Below are 22,249 nucleotides of genomic sequence, written 5' to 3'. Positions count from 1 at the left end.
GAGTTCTTCTTCCCTTTAACATTTTTTCCTAATTTTCAATGGAATTGAAGCTTCCTCGTCACCTGCTAACCTGCTGCTTTGCCTTACATTAATTGTTATGCTCCCTCTATGCTCATTCCTCCCTTTCCCCCTACTTACTAGTTTAAAGTCCTATTTACCACCCTATTTACCCTTTTCGCCAGAACATTGGACCCGGCCCTGTTCAGGTGGAGTCCATCCCAGCGGTATAGATCCCTCCTGTCCCAGAACTAATGCCAGTGCCCCATGAAAAGGAAACCCTCTTTCCCACACCACTCTTTTAGCCACGTGTTTACTTCCCTGATCCTCGCCTCCCTATGTCAATTTACACATGGCTCGGGCAGCAACCCAGAGATTATGACCCTTGAAGACCTGTTTTTTAATTTTGTTCCTAGCTTTTCATAATCCCGAAACAGGTCTTTTTTCCTAGTCCTGCCTATGTTGTTGGTACCTACGTGGACCACAACAACTGGATCCTCCCCCTCCCTCTCTGGTATCCTCTCAAGCCGGAAATTGCTAAATTGGGTGAGGCTAATTATGACAGTATTCGGCAGGAACTGGATAAATTAGATTGAGGTGGCTGTTTGAGGGCAAATCCATATCTGACGTGTGGGAGTTTTATTTAAAGACCAGTTGATCAGAGTTCAGGACCAGCAGATTTCTGTAAGGATGAAAAATAAGGATGGCAAGAGTCGGAAACCTTGGATGACAAGAGATATTTAAAGATTAATCAAAACAAAAAGAATATTTAAGGTTTAGGAAACTGAAATCATACAAGACGCTTGACGAATATAAAGCAAGTAGTGTAGAACTTTAACAAGGAATTAGGAGAATGAAAAGGGGCCATCAAAAGTCCGTGACAAGTAAGATTAAGGAGAATCCCAAGGCATTTTATACATGTATTAGGAGCAAGAGGTTAGCTCCACTCAAGGACAAAGGAGGGAATTTATGCATGGAGCCAGAGGAATTGGACAAGGTCCTTGCTGAGCACTTTGCATCAGTATTCACCAAGGAGAAGGACATGAAAGATGGTAAGATTTCGGAGGATAGGGTGATATTCTAGAGCATGTTGATGTTAAGAAGGAGGAGCTATTGGGTGTCTTGAAAAGTATTAAACTGGACAAGTCCCCAAGGCCTGATGGAATCTTTCCCAGGATGCCTTAGAGGTAAGGCAGAAGATTACTGGGGCCTTGACAGAGATCTTTGTATCGTCTTTAGTCAAAGGCAAGGTCCGAGAACACTGGAGAATAGCCAATGTCGTTCCTTTCATTAAGAAGAGCAACAAGGAGAATGCAGGAATTTACAGACTCGTAAGCCTTACATCAGTGAGAGGGAAATTATTGGAAAAGATTCTTAGGGACAGAATTTACTCGTATTTGGAAAAGAATGGTCTTATTAGGGATAGTCAGCACGGCTTTTTGCGGAGAAGGTCTTGTCTCATAAATTTGATTGAGTATTTTGAGGAAGTGACAAAGATGATTGACGAGGGGAGGGCAGTGGATTTTGTCTACATAGACTTTACTAAAGCATTTGACAAGGTTCGTCATGACAGGCTGGTACAGAAGATTAAGTCACATGGGATCCACAGTGAGTCGGTATGTCGGATACAAAATTGGCTTGATCATAGAAGACAGAGGGTGGTTGTGGAGTAGTGATTTTCTTACTGGAAGTCTGTGACCAGTGGTGTATAACAAGGATCAGTTCTGGGACCTCTATTGTTTGTAATTTATATGAATGATTGGCATGGAAGTATCAGTGGTCTAACTAGTAAGTTTGCAGACTACATGAAAATTGGTGTAATTGTGGAAAATGAGGAAGGTTGTCAAAGGATACTGCAGGATATAGATCAGTTGCAACGTTGGGCTCGGAAATGAAAGATGGAATTTTAATCTGGACAAGAGTGAGGTGATGCATCTTGAGAGGTCAAATGCAAATTGGAAGTATACAATAAATGGCAGGACCCTTAGGAGCATTGATATCATGGGGTACAAGTTTATAGCTCCCTGAAAGTGGCAACACATGTAGATAAGGTGATATCATATGGTATGCTTACCTTCATTGGTATAAAAGTTGGCAAGACATATTGCAGCTGTATAAAACTCTGGTTAGGCCACATTTGGAGCATTATGGCAGTTTTGATCCCCACACTGTAGGAAGGATGTGGAGGCTTTGGAGAGGGTGCAAAGAAGGTTTACCAGGATGTTGTTGGATTGGGATGTATTAGCTATAACGAGAGGCTGGATACATTTGGATTGTTTTTGCTTCAGCATTGGAGGCTGAACAGTGATCTGATATCAGTATATAAGAGTATGAGGGGCATGGATAGGGTGGATAGTTGGAGTCTTTTTTCACAGGGTGGAAATGGAAAACACTACGGGTATATATTTAAAATGAGGGGGAGAAAGTTTAAAGGAGATACGCGAGGCAGGGTTTTTATGCAGAGGGTGGTAGATGCTTGGAATGTGCCAGCAGGAGAGGCGGTAGAAGCAGATATGATTGCAACATTTAAGAGACTGTTGGACTCATGAACAGGCAGACAATGGAGGGATATGGATCTAATGCAGGCAGATGGGATACATTATTGTTGGCACTGACATGGTGGGCTGAAGGGCTTGTTTCTGTGCTATGCTGTTCAATGCTCAGATTCTATGTTTGCTATAATTTATGAAGGCATTTACCATGGGCTATATCTTTGACCCTTCTGATCAAGAATTACAGTAAGAACTTGCTTCTAGTGAAAAAAAAAACAGAAAAAGAGGGAAAGGGGCAGCACAGTGGTGCAGTGGTTAGCATTTTATTTATTTTATTCTGCCCTATCACAATTTTTCTGTCCGAAAGACGAGAACATGGCAAACAATGGCGCATGGTAGCTCAGCGGTTAGCACTGCTGCCTCACAGCACCAGGAACCCGGGATCAATTGCACCCTCGGGCGACTGACTGTGTGGAGTTTGCACATTCTCCCCATGTCTACGTGGGTTTCCTCCGGGTGATCCAGTTTCCTCCCACAGTCCAAAGATGTGCAGGTTAGGTGGATTGGCCATGCTAAATTGCCAGTAGTGTTCAGGGTTGTGTAGATTAGGTGGGTTATAGAGGGATGGGTCAGTGTGGACTTGTTGGGCCGAAGGGCCTGTTTCCACATTGTAGGGATTCTATGAAACAAAGTGAAAAATGTAAAGAAAACATGCAGGAAGAATATTTTTGGTGTAGAACAAGAGTTGTGCTTTATTCAGCGTCTGTTAGATAATGTGAAAATGATGAATATATTTAGCAGGTGCCAAAGGTAAAAATCTCTGTCCCATTGTCCAGCATCAAGATTCCAGTAGTAGTCAGTAACCTGTTAAACAATTGGGGTAAATACAATGTGTGCTTAAACAAGTCAGCTTGTAACCCATAGCAATGGGGCTATCATGCAAGTGTCTGAACTCACTGCTGCATCCAAGACATGACCTGGTCGTTTGCTGCCATTTTAACTTTGGCAGATGAAATGGATTTTTTTAAAAGGGTGCACCAGGAGCTACCTGACTAGTAAATTACTTTGTTCTGTGTTTTTCATGATCTTTGCAAGACGTATTCCCACCTAGTAGCCCTGGACACGTATGTTAAATGAGCATAATTTACGTTGGACAGTCTGCAGATTAAACTGGTGGTAAATTGTTCCGAGGGTAGACAAAATTTAAAATTACAAACAGGCAGAGCATAATTTAATGCATAGCCTGTATCACGTCCTCACAACATAACAAAGCACTTTGAAGTATTTTGGAACAAAGCCATTGTTGACTTGGAACCAATTTGAACAGAGCAAGATCCTATGAATGGCAATGGGATAAATGACCTTTTAGTCTATCTCTTCTAAGTCATGATCGTGGATACTAAAATAGCTCTCCAATTCTTCTATAAATAGCTCTGTGTGACCTGTAAGTCTTTGCTTTAACTTTTTATTTAAATAAGAATGCCTACCAAGACTACAGCACTGCATTGTCAGCCTAGATTTATACTTAGGCTTCTGGAGTAGTTCTTGAAATCATGAGTTTCTGAATCAAAGTTAACAGTGCCAGTGATGCCTAGGCTAACACCATTAATATTTAAAATGAATGCCTGCTTATTTTTCTTGAGTGCTTCCACTGCAGTCTACCCGGCAGAAAATAGAGTGTTTTGCAAGGTATGTCAAGTTGCTGTGTGGGAGGAATTCTCTGCATTTTCTAATGCCAGAAATCAAATTTAAACCATCTTAATGGATGTCCAGCACCAGAAAATCCAGGCTCAGGAGTTGAATGTGGGGTATTTCTTTTCACTACTGCACCAGATATTCCAATTACCAATGGAATATTAAAGAAGGAGTTTCTGTTGTTTGAGATAATCATAAGGAGATGAATAGTCCAATTCTCTCTGGTGAACAAATTCTTTCAGAACCTCATTTTGCCCCTATCAGTCAGATGTGCACATTGAGTGGAACAGTAGTATTTGGCAGCCTCTCAATGATCAGATGACATGGATCTGAGTTGGGAGATGAATGAGCTAAAACACAGTTTAAATAAATCTAATTTGCATTTCTTACAATAGGCTAACCAGTCAACCACAGAAAATAAACAGGACTTATTAATTGCACATAGGCTGTTATCTCACAATCTGGTAAGATTCGATCAATGATTATTTCAGATCCAGCATCTTTGAAGTACTTTTTAGCTCCATATTATAATAACTTCTGTTCACTGGCAAACAAATAAATTCTGACTTCATTTGTCTTTCTCCACAAGAAATATGCATATGTTTAATTAAATTATGAGATATTAATACAACAATATTCAAAATAGAATGAACATTAATTTGATGCACACATTTTCTTTTGTTTCTTAAATTTCGCCCCTCACTAGCTCTGCAAACATTGACAAATCTCCCTCCTTAATCTTTTGGGATAGAAATTGGACTTTGTTTCAGGGCATAAAACTGCTGCAATAAGGTCCAGCTGCAGGAATGAACTTGTTTGGGTCCAAGTGGTGGCTGCAATGCCTATGATCAGGGATTTCGGGTGGAATTTTATCAAGATTCCCCAAGAGTTGCTAAACTTGACATTAGGCCCTGCACACATGTAAATGAGGGCCCTAAGCTGATATCTATTTTTGAGCCTTTCTGTGAAATTGGATAACTAGAAAGCAATGACAATCCCCAAAAAGGTACATTATTTTAAAAAAATGTTCCTCTGGAGCCAGAATGAGCAGGAATGTCCAATTCAACTTTGCAGTACTGGAGATTGCAGTTCTCCGTTGTGCTTGAGGTGCCAGTTGGTCAATGGTGAATGCCACCAAACAATTCAAAAAGCTGTAGTGGTGGAGCCTGGAGATGATGGTGGTGATGGGTGTCATTGTATCATGATGTCCATTCAGTCCTATTTAACCCGCACATACAACGTTGTTGAGGGTACCAGGGGAAAAATCAGGGGCAGAAACATGGCCAACTTTCTTCAGCTCCAAACCAGATCTGGATCATCAAGGGGGAGAAATAAATACATGTCATCAGCTTTGGTGACGATGTTTGTGGTGCGATTGTGATGAATGATTGGCAGGCTCCACAAAAATATTGGGCATTAAACTTGGGACCTTACTGTCCTGTATAGCTCAGCCGCTCCTTGTAAGAGTTCACTGAGCTTTTGGAGAGCTTAAATTTTATACACCTATAAGAAATGGTTGTACGAAAGCAACTAAATTTTTTTACGTTGTCTTATGAGACAATGTTTTATACTCTTTTTTTGAGTGATTGTTTTCCTGAATGTATCTATCTATCTGTATAACCAGTTCAAACATCAGCAACGCACTGTCCACTGCTGTGATTAACAGCGTTGTTATGATCAGAGCCTGAATTTGACATCTTCTGAAAGACCTCTTCAATAACCCCTTTACCAAGCTTCACTACCAACCATTCAGGGCAAATCCCTCCTTTGTGCTTGTCAGCTTTGTAGACTGAAAGTCACTTCAGCCTGTAAAAAGTGCCCGCACTTCAGCTGTCAGTCAACCCTTGCAGTGTCAGCTGAGAGCATGGCTGGAGCCTGCTGGATTAGAGGATAGTTACCATAGCTGTCAGACTACTGACAGCCTGACACCCACTTTCAACATTTCCTTCCATTCCCTGTGTAGCATTTTAGAGCTATCTTGAAATGAAAAATACAAATCACAATTTCTTCTGCTCTGACACCTCCTCATTTCTTCATCCACAAGCAGGCCTTTGACCTTAGATCAGCAGTTTTATTATGTATGTATAAAAATAATGAGCATTTCTGTCCAAAGAGAGTTAATATGGAGTACTTACTAATTATAGTTTGTTGTGGAGTATGAGGTTAATATTCCTTCATGTAGTCCTGATTTTGTTTCCCCTCTTGGCCCTGACAAATCTTAATGAAAGTTTTTGAGACTTGACTGCAATAATAAGCAGACATTCACATGTCCTCTGTGTCAAGGCTTGAGCATTAAGCTTTTCTTTTTTTTAACAACAGTTTGCATAGCCTAAAGCATCTATTAAAATCCCTTGTAAAATTCATAACATAAAGAGTGCAGTGTGGGTTATGTCTAAAGGGAGAGAGAGTAAGCTGCTTATTAGCAAAAAGTCAGAAACCCAGGACCAATTACAGATCACAAAAAGAAGGAAAATTAAATGACAGGGGAAATAATTTTTTTAACTCAATGGGCTCAGGTGAAGAAAAAACCCAAGATGAAAAACAAAGTGTGTTCAAAACATGTAATTAAACAGAACTAGTGCAAAGCAAATGGTAGCAGTATCTCAATAAAATCTATGCAAAACAATCCTTAGCACTTGCTGGTTCGACGCATATAGACTAAATTGGGAGGATTTAGATGCAGTCCCTTAAGAAGAAAAGCAGGGTTGCAAGGAGAAAGACTGAGCTCAGGAGATGCATAAGAAATCTCTGTGTAGAATTTGAAATGCTACAAATTAGATTAAAAATTAGCCCCTTCCCCCTTGAGCTGCTGGAAGGAGAATAAAGTAGCATAAATAACACTAACATTGCTGCTCCTTTAATTATGTCCCTCACTAATCCGGTGAACAAAAGCTCAGAAGTTTTCACAGTGCTACTAAGTTCTGATTGCTGCAAAGTTGGTTTTGAATTTTCATCTTATTACTTAAGAATTTTATAACTGATATTTTTTATGGTATTGTGATCAATGTGCATAAATTTAACACTAGTATCTGGAGTATTTCAGTTTACTGCACTCTTGGTACTAGTAACATATTAAATTATTGCTCCCCATTCACACTAGTCTATCTGCATCAGGGAATAAAATAAATTGATGATTATTCAGGATGCCTGACCATGACTCTGCATTGTAGTAAACCATACAAATGTAGTCATTTTAAAAATCTTATTCTATAATTAACAGTAATAGCTGAATTCACTGTCACTATTAATCTTTAAAAATAATTACAGAAAAATGTACCTCAACTCAGCAGTAAATAGAAGAACCAAAGAGATGAAATATTAAATCTTGGTGCACACAGATGGCTGAGTAGATGCTAGCGGGATGAAGTGAAGAACTGCAGACAACACAATATTGATGTATTTACATCCTTATTATTTTGATATTTGTTATGCAGAACAGTTTATAAATCTAAAGCAAGGTAAAATCACCTTAGGGCCCATATTAGCTGTTACTGTCTCCCCTGCAAATTTTTATTGCATCTTCAAGGCCTTACATGCACATGTATATTTTATCAATCTGTTGTAGATTTGATTTCACCAAGTGATCACATGGAGAATGTATTACAATCTCCTAGCTTAATTGTCCCTTTGCTGAACGCAATCTGAGTTGAAGGGTTGAAGCAATTTGTTCTTGGATCATGGGGTGCTGTTTTTTCAAGGAGCAGGCATTCCTGTTAATTGCCATTTTGGTTGCAATTCTTGTCCCATTGTTGCTGGTCTAGATTCGCCCATGAACAGCTAGTGTTGAGTGAACATCCAGGAACTGCTTCCAAAATTCTTTGTACAAAAGCAAAACTCCATGAAGGCTGGAAATCTGAAAGGAAAACAGAAAATGCTAGAAATACTCAACTGGTCAGGCAGCACTGGAGGAGACTGAAACAGAGTTAAAAGATTGAAATTTATCAGCAGAATAGTGAACCTGATGTCGGGAGGAAAAGTGAGTCATGGGTCCATACTTGCATCCAGTGTAAATAAGGACAGAGTAGGTTCTTTGTACTGCCAGCCCAGTCATAGGAGCTGACAGTTCTGCAGCCTCAGCAGTGGAGAGATGGGCTCAGATGTGACATACAGGAAAGCTTGGGTGCTAGGCTGAGTCCATTTTAGAAAAAGTTTTAAACATTTTCAGGGTGAGGATCAGAGGCATTCTTTGGGTAGGTCTCTGGAGCCCTGACATCAGCCTTTCCTGCCTGAGGCCCCTTCCTCAGCTTGTATGGCCCTTAACTTTGTCTTTTTGAGATTATTCCACATTCCAGGCTTAACTCACCTTCATTTCACCTGTTTCTGATTTAATTTGCCACTTTTCTTTTTCCCTTCACTAGCTTTACATCTTTCTGATTTGAGCTACTTCTCAGGCACCCAACACCACCCTGTCAAGCTAGTTTAAAACCTCTTTAACAGCATGAGCAAATCTACCTAAAAGGATATTATGTTATGTTAAAGTCTAACCTGTCCTGATTGTACAGATCCCACACATCTCAGAACTAGTCCAATATTTTAAACATTTGATGCCATACCTCTTACACCAATTCTCTAACCACTAGTTCAGTCAAGCAATCCTCCTATTTCTATGCACTCTACTCTGTGGCACTGGGAGTAATACTGAGTTTACTGCTCTTTAGATCTTGCTCTAAATTTCCCTCTTAACTTCGTAATATCTGCTTTCATGATCTCATCCCACTTCCTACCTAAGTCTTTGGTACCAAAGTGGACCATGTTTAGGAACACGGGAAGATAGGACCAGGAATAGGCCAATCAGCCCATCCATCAAGGCCTGCCATTTTAGATTATTGTTGATCATTATCTTCAGTGTCACTTTCCTGCACTACCTCCACATCTCTTAATGTCCTTGGGCTGAACCTTATATCTTTTTAGCAAATTACAAGTTGCATCAAGATTTTTGGAAGGTTTTCTGCCATGAGACCTAGTGAATTTGCTGGCCATATCTTCACAAACACACATCATTTTTTACCTACCCCACCCCTACAGCAGCCCTCTAATCCAATTCCAGTCTCATCTTTCAACACATCCTTCCCAGAACAACCCACCATTCACTGGGTGTGGCATTGCTGGCACTAGCACCAGCTTTGAAAGCTCATTGTGCACCCAGACAAGCACAGTCAGTTCAGGGCTGGCTTCCACGGTTGCTGATATGTGCCTCGAACATGGCAAACAAGGCAAAATTGGTGCCCCTCTTAGCAGACAGGGACCTTGAGGTCTTACTAGACAGTGAGGTGCACTGGTAGGACTCATTCTTCTCCCAGGACCAACAGTGAAGGCATGACACTACACCATGTCAGTCCAATCTCAGGTTGCTGCCCAGGTCAATGATCTTCTTTAATCTGCTGCATAAGTGCAACCATCTTCGCTCCCATGTGTCACATTCACTCTGTCTCTGCTACTGCAACCACTTCCCACCAAGGCTCATACTCCACCGCTCTCACTATTGCCTACAACATATCCCCCATCGCTGTTGTGCACTCCAACCCTTCATACCATTAGTCTTGTATGCCTGTCTGTGCTGCCTACTCACTCAACGAGATGCTTCCTCATTCGCACCAACAGTAATAGCTGTGCCACCCACTTTCATCTCCTGTCATGCCTCTCCTCTTCTCATTCTAGAACGAAAGCAGCCCACAATAGAAGAATTGTTAAGATGGGTGGTCACTGCCTAGCAATTGGAGAATTAAATACAGAGAGGTTATACAGTGCATTGGCGAGACCTCACCTGCAGTACAGGATGCAGTATTGGTCATTGTACTTACAGAAGGATGTTAATGCATTGGAAGCAGTTCAGGGAAGGTTTACAAGATTAATACCTGGAATGAGCAGATTGCTTTATGAGGGGAGACTACACAGGCTCGGCCTGTGTGTGGTGGAGTTTACAAGAGTCAGAGGTGATTTAATTGAAATGTATCAGATCATGTTGGGACTTAACTGGATAGACATTGAAAGCATGTTTCCTCCAAAGGGCCTTCTTCTGTGCTGTAAACCTATATGACTCTAAGACTCTTGTTGGAAAATCTAGAACTAGGCGTCATAGTTTCAGAATAAGGGGGTGACCATGTAAAACTGAGATAAGGAAACACTTTTTTTTTCTCTCAGAGGGTTGTGAGTCTTTGCAAATCCTTTCTCCAAAAGGCAGTGGATGCTTAATCTTTAAACATTTTTAAGCAGAGGTGGACAGATACTTGACTAGCAGGAGTCGAAAGATTATTGGGGAAATGCAGGAACGTATTGTTGAGGTTAAACATCAGGTGATGACTGTGTACAAGCTCCTGGACTGGTTTTGGAGGTTGCCCTGGGAGAAGGTTAACTCCTTTGACACAACTGAAGCTTTCTAGAAAACATGACTAGCTTCCTGTCCTTGTGTCTGTGTTGAATGGCAAAAGACAGAAGTAATGTGATTTGCTATCTCTGGCTGAGGAAGCAAAGTTATGCACAAAAGGCAAGGCATTGGAAGGCATGAGTGCTTTGAGTGTCCATTTAGTCTCAAAATGAGTAAGTGCTATGACAGCAACCAAACAGGCCATTGATACAGCCTGGTCCTGTAAATGAGCTATGTGCAAGTCCGAGTCCATAGTTTCCTTGCTGTAGCATTATAATGGTACTTGCCATTGCAGTCCGAGAGCATTGAAGTGGAAAAGCATTCTCTAAGTGGATTGAGATGTGCCATGAGGCTTCTTAGAAGTTGGCACATGTTGAATGCCAATGGCTTTGCATGTGGATGTATGTGGACAGTGCCTGTAGAGTGTGCCCACTGTCCAACATCGTGGTCCTTTGGAGCAAACAGCGAGCTGAAGTCAACAGGTACTACTCTGAATTCAATGTTGAGATTTCTAGGCGTTCAGCTTGTTTGTCACGTTTGATAAGATGGGAAGCTGAATATTAATGGGGGGAGTTGTAGCATTAATAAAGTGTGTAACCAACAATCATTTCACTTAAATGGCAGTTTGCTACTGCCTACTGAGAGTTTCCTCTCACCACTTGTCTAATATATAAAAGATGCAATGGGTTGCACCTGACATCAGATAGGTATTGCTAGAATTCAAATGATTCTATCACAAATCTCACCACAGCCACGTCACTCCGACCTCTATAAGATTCTGCCCATTAGTCCCTGGAAACCTATTGATTTCTGTAAATCATAGAATCCCTACAGGGTGGAAACAGGCCCTTCAGCCCAACAAGTCCACACTGACCTTAAAGCATCCCACCCAGACCCATCCCCCTATAACCCACCTAATCTACACATCACTGAATACTACAGGCAATTTAGCATGGCCAATCCTGTATGTCTTTGGACTGTGGGAGGAAACCAGAGCACCCAGAGGAAACCCACGCAGACATGGGGAGAATGTACAAACTCCACACGGTCACCCGAGGGTGGAATCGAACCCGGATCCCTGGCGCTGTGAGGCAGCGGTGCTAACCACCGAGATTTCTGTCTTGAACAAGCTTAATGATTGATTCCACAGGCCTTTGGGGCAGAGAATGCCTACGATTTACCACCTTCTGAGTGAAGTCTTAAATGTGCATGCCCCTTTTCCTGAGATTATGTCCCTGGTTCTTGAGTCAGCAGCCAGGAGAAAGTATCCACCTCTAAACACATTGCCATGCCTGTGAGAATTCTGCAAGTTTTGCAATGAGATCAGCTCTCATTCTTCGACATTCCAGAAAGCACATTTCCCGATGTCTCCTCATAAAACGATCCCATCATCCCAGGGATAAATCTGGTCAACCTCTGTTTCACTCCCTCTATGGCAAGCATATCCTTCCCTAGATAAAGAGAACCAAATCCAAGTAAGATACTCAGAACAACATCTCGCTAATGTTGTGTTATTGAATTGATTCCAGACTAGATAGGCATTATAGCTTTAAGATTGTTACATGACATTAGAACATTAATATTCCAGTACAAAGTACTCACTTCTCTTTCAGCTAATCTCAGCAAAACATTCAAACCTTGTATGAGGTGTGGCTTGTCTCAGCTTATACACAAGCTATGTTACCTAAGAAGACATTGGGTTAATGTGCCACAGGGATCAGTTCTGCAGCATCAACTCTTGACAATTTATGAAAAAAGATTTGGATGAAGGGATCAAAGGTATGGTAGATAAATTTGCTGATGACACAAAGCGAGGTAGGAAAGTGAGTTGTGAAAAGGATGCAAAGAGACCACAAAGAGATATAGATAGATTAAGTGAGTGGACAAAGATCTGGCAAATGGAAAAATGTGAAAGAGTCCATTTTGGCAGAAAAATTAAAAAAGATTTCATCTAAATGGTGAGAGGCTGCAGAGCTCTGAGATTCAGAGATATCTGGGTGTCCTGATGCATGAATCACAGAAGGTTTAAATGCTGGTACAGCAAATAACCAGGAAAGCTAATAGAATGGTATGGCTTATTGTGAGGGAATTGAATGCAAGAGTAGGGTGTTATGCTTTAGTTATACAGTGCATTGGTGAGATTGCATCTGGAGTGCTGGGTTTAGTATTGGTCACTGTACTTACAGAAGGATATTTACATGTTGGAAGCAGTTTAGAGAAGGTTTACTAGATTGATACCTGGAAAGAACAGATTGCCGTATGAGGGAAGAGTAGAGAGAATAGGCCTGTGTGCTGTGTAATTTAAAGGAGTCAAAGGTGATTTAATTGAAACATTTAAGATATAAAGTAGGGGTTGAGGTTAGATAGACCTTAGGTTTAGGGTAAAAGTTCGGCACAACATTGTGGGCCGAAGGGCCTGTACTGCGCTGTACAGTTCTATGTTCTATGTTCTATAACATTAATTAAGATAATTAAGATAACAACTGGGTGGATGTGGAAAGCATATTTCCTCCAAAGGGCCTTTTACTGTGCTGTCAACCTTTATGACTCTAAGACTCTTGTGGGAGAATCTAGAACCAGGAGTCTTAGATTAAGAATAACAGGGCACCCGTTGAAGAATGACTGAAGAATTTTTTTTTCCCTCAGAGGGTTGTGAGTCTTTGCAATTCCCTTCCTCAAAAGGCAGTGGATGCAAAATCTTTAAATATTTTTAAGTGGAGTTAGATAGATACTTGATTACCAGGAGTTGAAACATTATTGGAGACATGCAGGAATGTAGAGTTGAGGTTAAAATCAGATCAGCCATGATCTTATTAAATGGTGGAGCAGGCTGTAAGGACCGAGTGGATCAACTTTTGTTCCTTGTTTGTCTGTTCATATATCTCCAAGTTTGTGGTGGTTTAGTTTGTTGCTCCAGTTAGCTGCATCCCCTTGTTTTTGCTCCATCCATGACTAATGTGCACTGTTACTTGCTGCCTACAGGAAGACAGGCCAAGTGTTATCGATTGGCAGGGGGCAGATGTGCAGGGCTTGTACTGGTAGAACGAAAAAACAAGATTCAAACAGGTCAGTAGGTGTTAGATGGGAAAGAAGTATATGAAGTAAGGAATGAGTCCTGAGAAAGTTTGTTTGTCTGCAAGGAGAATCAAGCGAGCAGAGCTTGATGTAAGTATAAAGAAAGCAAGGAAGTATATTTGCAATGAAACTGAAAGATCATGTGGCCTCGTACAGAGTGGTAAACATAGTGATAGAGTAAAGTGAATTGTTGAGCGTACAGGAACAAGGTGTAGGTGAAAGACACTGTCATATATTCTAGAGAGAGGGGGATGAATGAAATGAAAACTAGCACTCACTTTTGCTGCCCTAGTAAGGTCATTGAAGCACTTCCTTCACCTTATTCAATCCCGAGGATAAGATTCCTACAACAGGGGGCCTCTGAGATCTCGCTCCTATACCCAGTTGGCATTATGTTTGCCACCCATTGCCAGGAAACACTTGCTATCAGCTATGTTATGTCCAAATAAATATTCAAATTGCTGTGCTTATAACTAGTTGCTTTTATTTTTAGACCTTCCAGAATATTCTGTCAAAGAAGAACAAAACTAATTCAAGACAATTCGTTGAGGTATAATTACCACAGTGTGATCACTCCCATCGGACAGTCTCCTCTAATTCAGTTGGCAATATGTAAATACAATACAGATCATCTTCTTCCACAAGCATCTCCAGGGAGGCTTCAGATCATCTGACAGCTTGTTCATGACAAATTTTGAAACAAACTTCTTCCTGCAGCAGTGAAACAACATAACCAGTGAGAAGCAAATGCTGCCTCCCTTTAAGAGGTGCCTTCCCACGTTGCTAATCAAATGCAGTCAATGTGGTGATGGTACTCCCACGTGCTGTTAAGTAGGGCATTCTGGTGTTTTTACCCAGCAACGGTGGAGGAATGGTGATCAGTTCATAGTCAGGATGGTATGTGTCTTGGGGTGAGTTTGGAGATACTGCAGTGGATCTTATGGATGGTACACACTGCTGCCACCGTGCATTGGTGTAATGGGAATATAACATTTAGGATGGGGTACTGATCATGGGGTTTGCATTGTCCTGGATTTTGTTGAACTTTTTTGAGTGTTGTTGGAGCTGCACTCATCCAGGTGAATATTCCTTCACAATCCTGACATGTATCTTGTAGCTGGTGGCTAGACTTTGGGAGACAGGGGCTGAGGTCACTAACCATAGAATACTGAGGGTCTAACTTGCTTTTACAGCTGCCATCTACACACGTTTGGCCCAGTTAATAGCTGGTAGAAAATGACAGCCCAAATTTGATGGTGTGTGACGCAATGATGGTAATACCATTGAATGTGGTGATTAAGGAGCTGGGTAGATTTTCTATTAGGAATGAACATTGCCTCACACATTTGTAGCAGCATGTTATTTTCCATGAATCAAGAAAACATTGATACTATCCAAATTTTGCTGCATGCAGGCATGGACTGATACTTCATTACCTTGTGAGTTGTACAAAGACTGAATACTGCAATCATCAATGAACATCCTCACTTCTGTTCTTATGATGGAGCGACACATACCATCCTGACTATGAACTGATCACCATTCCTCCACCGTTGCTGGGTAAAAACACCAGAATGCCCTACTTAACAGCACGTGGGAGTACCATCACCACATTGACTGCATTTGATTAGCAACGTGGGAAGGCACCTCTTAAAGGGAGGCAGCATTTGCTTCTCACTGGTTATGTTGTTTCACTGCTGCAGGAAGAAGTTTGTTTCAAAATTTGTCATGAACAAATTGATGAAGCACTGATGATCTTTGGGCCTAGGACACTACCTGAGGAATTCTTACATCAATATCTGAGTATTGTCTTTCAATACTACAACCATGTTCTGTTGTGTTAGATATAACTATGATCAATGGAGATTTTCCCACTTGTTTCCCATTTACATCAATTTTACGAGGAATGAAATTTGGGAATGGGTGCATGGAGGTTGGTGGCATTAGTCAATTCAGTGGAAAACCACCCATTTTAATTCATGGCCCTCATTAGCTTATTTCAGCATGTTCTGCTACTTGAACTGAGTTTGAGTGATGAGCTATCAGCAGGTAACATTGGGTTAAGAATCAGTCACTGGAATAGGGAAAATGATGAGAGGAGGGTCAGAGGCAATTGTGGATGGTTATGAAAACAGGGAGTCTAGGAGATGCCCAAACTTCCCTATTGGTTCCAGAAAATCATTCCTAGTGCTCCAGATCCATAAAAAAAGCAAAACAAATTATTTTAAAATTTAGGGATATTTAAAGGAGCAGGTTGGGAAACGACCACTTATGGAGTCATAGCATCATAGAGTCATACAGCACACAAACAAACTCTTCAATCCAACTTGTCAATGCTGACCAGATATCCCAAACTGATCTAGTACCATTTTCCAGCACTTGGCCCATATCCGTCTAAACACTTTCTATTCATGTACCTATCCAGATGCCTCTTAAATGTTGTAATTGTACCAGCTTCCACCACCTCCTCTGGCAGCTTGTTCCATACACGCAGCACCCTCTGTGTGAAAATGTTGCCCCTCAGGTCCCTTCTAAATCTTTCCTCTCTCATCTTAAACCTATGCCTTCAAGTTTTGGACTCCTCTACCCTGGGAAAAAGAACTTACCTATTTACCCTGTCCATGCCCCTCATGATTTTATAAACCTCTATAAGGTCACTCCTCAGCCTCCAAACTCCAGGGAAAAAAGCCCTAGCCTATTCAGCCTCTCCCTATAGCTCAAACCCTCCAATCCCGGCACCATCCTTGTCAATCTTTTCTGAACCCTTTCAAATTTAATAACATCTTTCCTATAGCAAGGAGGCCAGAATTACTTGCCTGCACTATAATGGCTGGTGCCTTATGACTAAACGCCCTATCAGCATCTACTCTGTAAAGTCCACTCAGAACTTTGTTTCAAACATTCACCAATGGCTATAGGCCCAAGATGTTCAACATTTCTTCATTGATAAGCCTTTCAGCCTAAACATGAGCTGAATGAACCTTCTCTGAACTGCTTCTAATGCAATTATATTTTTCAGCAAATAAGTTGATCAAGAGCTGTATGTAACATTCCAGACGTGGTCTCACCGAGGTCCTGTATAGCTATAGTAAAACTTTCCTTTTTTTATATTCCGTTACCTTTGCAATGAGTCCTTTGATTTATACTGAAAGATTTGATTAATGCAACCCAGTAACCTGTTAGTTTTAGTCATTGTTGCTGTCTGTTGGCCATGAACCTCCCATATGCTATGCACAATAATCTAGGTCTTTTTCTCTCCTGGCCTGTTTCAATATTGCACCCATTCTCCATTTTAACAACATTCCTGTCCCATTCCTGTCAGACAGGCAGGATTAAAATCAGCCTTGTACTCTTTAAACAAACATTAATGGCTGTTTTTCGCAACTAATCAGATCATTGCTTTATAATAATCTATCTACTAATTATTGTTAATTGGAGAACATATGTTTGATGCTCAGTGGGGTAGGGCTGACTGTGCTGGGGAATAAAAATGTGGTCTTTTGAGTTGGTGACAGTTTTAACTGCAGCCTCCTTAGAATTCAAACCGCTTTTGCACTTGATATCAAATGAAGGGTGCTGTCTGAAGCCAAGTCAATAGCTGTAAAGGATTCAATTTCTATCCAGGGGAAAAACTCCTGCTATATCAATTTATTTGGCTTAAATTTACTTCAAGTCAACAGCATGTAGCTAAGAGAACATTCTGCTTTTGAAGTTATGGAGAGATTTTCACTTTGATCATTGACAGCAAAATAGCAATCAGGGATCAGTCATCTGTTTTACATGATGTCTGTTTTCATTGAAGTAATAGTAAAGAAAATTGGTTCTAAGAAGCATAGGAGGGATATCTGGGAGTGAAGTGGAGGGTGACGGTAGGAATTGGTTGCATAAAATAATTGACTGATCCACTATGGTTCATTTTCTGCCTCAAAGTTGAAGTTAAAATTCACCCAGTTAAAAATACAGATCAGAGGATACAGCATCACCTTATCTACTTAAGAATGTTGCTCCCCAAAGTGGGGCTGTCACTGGTATACATGTAGTCAGTGAGCTATTAAACAGGTAATGTTGAGTGATGCTCCTGCACATTTGTAACACTTGCACTTTATGGGTCATAAATGCTCTATTTTCTCTTGTTGATTTGTGAAAATGTGAGTATCACCGATAAGGCTTGCACTATTGCCCATCCCTAATTGTCATTTGAAAGGGTAGCGGTGAAGCTTTTTCTTAAACTGCTGCAGTCCATCTGCAGTACACCCCAGTGCTCTTAACGAGGGAGTTCCAGGGTTGTCACATCATAACAATGAGGGACAATTGGCACATTCCCAAGTCAGGATGGTGTGTGACTTGCGACAGGGTTAGGGTTAGGGATGGGGAACTTACAGATTGTGGCGTTCCCACATGTCTCCTGCTCATGTCCTTCTAGGTGGCAGTGGTTACAGGTTTGGGAGTTCTTGTTAAAGGATCCTTTGCAAGTTGCTGTAGTACATCTTGCAAATGGTACATATTGCTGCCACGGTGAGTGGTGGTGAAGGTAATGAATATTTGGGATGGTTTGAAGCTTACTCAGTGTTGTTGGAGCATCTAGACAAGTGAGGGATGTTGCATCATGGTCCCGATTTGTGGCTTGCAGATGGTGGAAAGTCTTTGGAAAGTTGGCGAGTTGCCATAATAGACACAACTTATGACCTGCTCTTGTATTCATGTAACTGGTGCAGCTAGGCTTCTGTTAACAATGACCCACCCGATCCCCCCACCCCACCAGGAAGTTAATGGTGAGGGATTAGGCAATAGTAATGTTTTGAATGTGATAGGAGATTATTTGTATCCTCATTTGTTGGAAAAGGATAGTGCCCTGCACTTATGTGGCACAAATGTTATTTGCACCGATCAGTCTAACCTTGAATGTTGTCCAGGCCTTGTTGCATGTGGACAGAGACTGCTTCAGTACCTGAGAAAATGTAAACATTGCTGAGCATTGTACAATCTTTGGTGAATAGCTCCATTTCCGGCCTTGTGATAGAGACAAGGACATAGATGAAGTGGCTGAAGAGAATTGGGCCTAGGTCACTACCCTGAGGAGCTCTTATAGGGCTTTCCTGAGGTCGCAACAATCAGCCTCCAAGAATCAGAACCATCTTCCTTTATAGTAGGTAAGGCTCCAATTCATCCCGCTTTCTGTTGACCTCAATTTTATGAGAGCTCCTTGAATCCACATCCTGTCAGTACCACCTTCATGCAGCCAATCTCAACTCTCCTCTGAAATTCAGCTGTTTTGTCCATGTTTGGATTATGGGTGAAGTGAAGTCATGAGCCAAATGGTCCTGGTAGAAAGCTGGAAGATCAGTGAGTGGGTCATTAATATATGATTCTTGCTAACACCCTTCATGACACCTTCCATCACTTCAGTGATAATTGAGAATAAACTGTTGTGGACTAATCAGCCAGATTGTATTTGGTCTGTCTTTTGCGGATACTGCATACCTGGGCAAATTTTCACACATTGTTTCCCCTTGTGGGAGAGGGGAAAATGAGAGGGGAGAGGGGAGAGGGGAGAGGGGAGATGCACTAAAAGGCATACTCTCAGAGTGAGAGGTCATCCAGTTAGGACAGAGATGAGGAGGAATTGCTTCTCTCAAAGGGTAATGAATCTGTGGAATTCTTTACTGCGGAAGGCTGTTGTGTTTGGGACATTAAGTGAATTCAAGGTTGAGAACGTCAGGTTTTTGATCAGTCGGAGAATCAATGGTTATGAGGAAAAGGCAGGAAAATATAGTTGAGGATTGTCAGATCAGCCATGACACAGCAGGTTCGAAGGCAGAATGGCCTGCTTCTGGTCCTACTTCTTATGGTCTTTTAATCCTGTGTTGTGGCAGCTTCACTAGTTTGGCACCTTATTTTTAGAGAGGTTCTGGTGTTGTTTCAGCAATTGTTATGGTGCCAGGATTGGTTCCCTGACTTTGGAACATGGGTGTGTAGGAACAAGAAAAGGCTATTGAACCTTAATATCGTGAAACTGTTGATCAAAATACCTCTGAAACTTCCAAAATACAGGGAATACAATTCTAATGTAAATGAAGCCTCCACATAGTTTAACCCTTTAGATTCGGCTATCATTCTGTAGGTAAGATCACATTCCTCCTCCGTCTTGGCATCAGGGTGGGTGATCCAGCTGCCCTGAGCACTCTCGCATTGCCTGTAAGGTTGTGTTGCAAAGCCGTGCTTACAGGCTATAAGCAAAGACTTTGAAACAAGAGACAGCACACTGCCCTACTGAAGATTGAGGGTGTTTATTGCCGCAATGATACAGAATTTTACCTTACCATGCGATGTGCTTATATCTACAAAGCAAAGAACAACACTGTGACTCCTGGTGGAAAACCAAACAAGACTTGTGTCATTTGGGGTAAAGTGACTCGTGCTCATGAGAATAGCGGCATGTGTGTGCAAAGTTCAGCAGTAACCTGCCCTCTAAAGCTATTGGGCACAGGATTTGTGTGACGCTGTATCCATCAAGGATCTAAAGCATGGCTGTACATGAATTGACAATAAAAAGTAGAATGATTTTTTTAAAAATCACACTCCAAGGCCAGCAAATTCTTCCTGTGGTGTACTGGCCAGTATTACTCACTGTACCACAGTTGTGGTCTGACAAGGCTTTGTATAGCTGATGAACGAATTCTACTAGCTTGTATTCTAGTCATTTAGATATAAAGGGCATCATTCCATTAACCTTTTTGTATATTCGTTGTATAAGTTCACAACATTTTAATGACCAATGTGTCAAATGGCAATGGATGCTGGATCAGTTGTTATTTTAAATCTGAGATTGATAATTTTTTTGTTAACTGAAGGTATCAAGGAGATATGGGCCACAAAGACAGGGAAATGGAGTTAGGCTGCAGATCAGCCATGATTTGATTGAGTGATAGAACAGGCCTGAGAGGATGAAAGGCTTAGTCCTATTTGTACATTCCTACACCTTTACCTTTTATGTCTCTTTGAATCTCCACTTTTTTGCTTGCTTCATGGTCATGGTTGAGAGGGATATATCAGACCATACAGTTGCATATGGTGGTGGTATATAATTCTGCTGCTGCTGACAACCTGTATCTCCTCACGTGTGTTCAATTTTAAGCTGCCAAATTTGTTCAGAATCTTTCCCATTTACCAGAGTGTGGTGGCACAAATCACAGGGGTATCTTCAGTAGGAGGATGGAACTTTGTTTCTATAAGCGTTATGGGGTAGTCACAATTTCCAATGCTGTTGTGCCTAGATGCTGTGCTTAATAGATACATGAAGATGAAGTCAGGCGAAGCTTTCCCCTTAGTCGGTTCTCAACCCACCTGCTGCAGGCTGAACCTTCGTGACTCAGTCAGTTTGGTCAGTAGTGATGCTACCAAGCAATTCTTGGTGATGGACAAGATTACATTTGTGCACTTGCTACTCTCAATGCTTCTTCCAAGTGGTATTAATGGAGGAGTACTGCTCCATCTGTTATGGGAGGGCAGTAGGTGGTGAACAGCAAAAGATTTCCTTGCCCATATTTGCTCTAAACCATGAGATTTCATAGAGCCTAGAATCAATGTTGAAAGTGCTCAGGCCCAATCTGTCACAAATGTATACCACTGTGCTGCCATCTCTTCTGGGTCTGTTCTGCTGGTGGGAAAGCACAGAACCAAAGGTGATGATGGTGGCGTCTGAGACATTGTCTGTAAGGTATGGTTTGGTAACAAAGACGATGCCAAGATTGTACTTGGCTAGTGTGTGGGACAGCCCTCTTGATTTTGGCATGGGTCCCTAGGTGGTAGTGAATAGTGCTTTGCAGGGTCAGAGTATGTTTTTGTTGTGTGCACTGCCTAGCAGGATTTTGAGGTCTGTCTGGTTTCATTGTTAGTAACATTTATTTTCTGGTGGTTCCACACAACTTAGTGCCTTGCAAGGTCATTTCAGAGGGTAGTTAGCAATTAACCATATTGCTGTGGACCTGGAGCTAAATACAAGCCACAGCAAATAATGATGGCCAATTTCCTGTTCCAAAGGATGTTAGTAAATTAGAACTTTTTAAAATGATAATTAAGAGTTTCATGGTCGATGTTACAGGTACTACCTGTTTATTTTGGAATTATTTAATTAATTCTGTTTCGAATTCTCAGCTGGCAATGTGTCAAATCTGTCAGGATCATACTCTATGCCCCTGGATTACTAGTTTTCGACGTTATCCTACCCATAATCATACTTTTTACCAATACTCTTCTAACATCCTTGTCTCCTCAATGAACTTGCAGATTCATAAACATCAGTTCCTCCCTTGTACCTTCCCAGAGTGGGTATTTTTCATGCTTCAGCCTTGACAATGAATACTAGTGGGCTATTCCACCACAGCAGGCATCATAATTGAGTCTGAATCTGAAGGAATGTCTGCCTTTAGTTTGAGGTGAACAGCAACGGGAAGCCACAACAGACATGCTGATTTCTTGCTGTGAATTCAGGCACATCTTAGCAGACCATTTGAAATTGCAACCGATTGCTCAATCTTTTTTATTATTTGGTTTTGGGCTGTGGGCAGCTATAAGCAGTTGGCTCGGTTACCCTGGGATATTCTGACCCTGGAAGAATGCCATGTCA

At 41.3% G+C, this 22,249-nt stretch overlaps 1 pseudogene; it reads left to right on the top strand.

The window, feature by feature from the left end:
• The first annotated feature begins 970 nt into the window (after window positions 1–970).
• On the top strand, window positions 971–20,144 carry LOC109929927 (annotated as a pseudogene).
• Window positions 20,145–22,249: the final 2,105 nt, after the last annotated feature.

This window comes from Rhincodon typus, chromosome 7 (assembly GCF_021869965.1).
Source record: "Rhincodon typus isolate 14 chromosome 7, sRhiTyp1.1, whole genome shotgun sequence".
NCBI classification, from domain to species: Eukaryota; Metazoa; Chordata; class Chondrichthyes; order Orectolobiformes; family Rhincodontidae; genus Rhincodon; species Rhincodon typus.
Note: the sequence above shows the minus strand (reverse complement) of the source record. Positions and strands in the feature narration are given on the sequence as shown.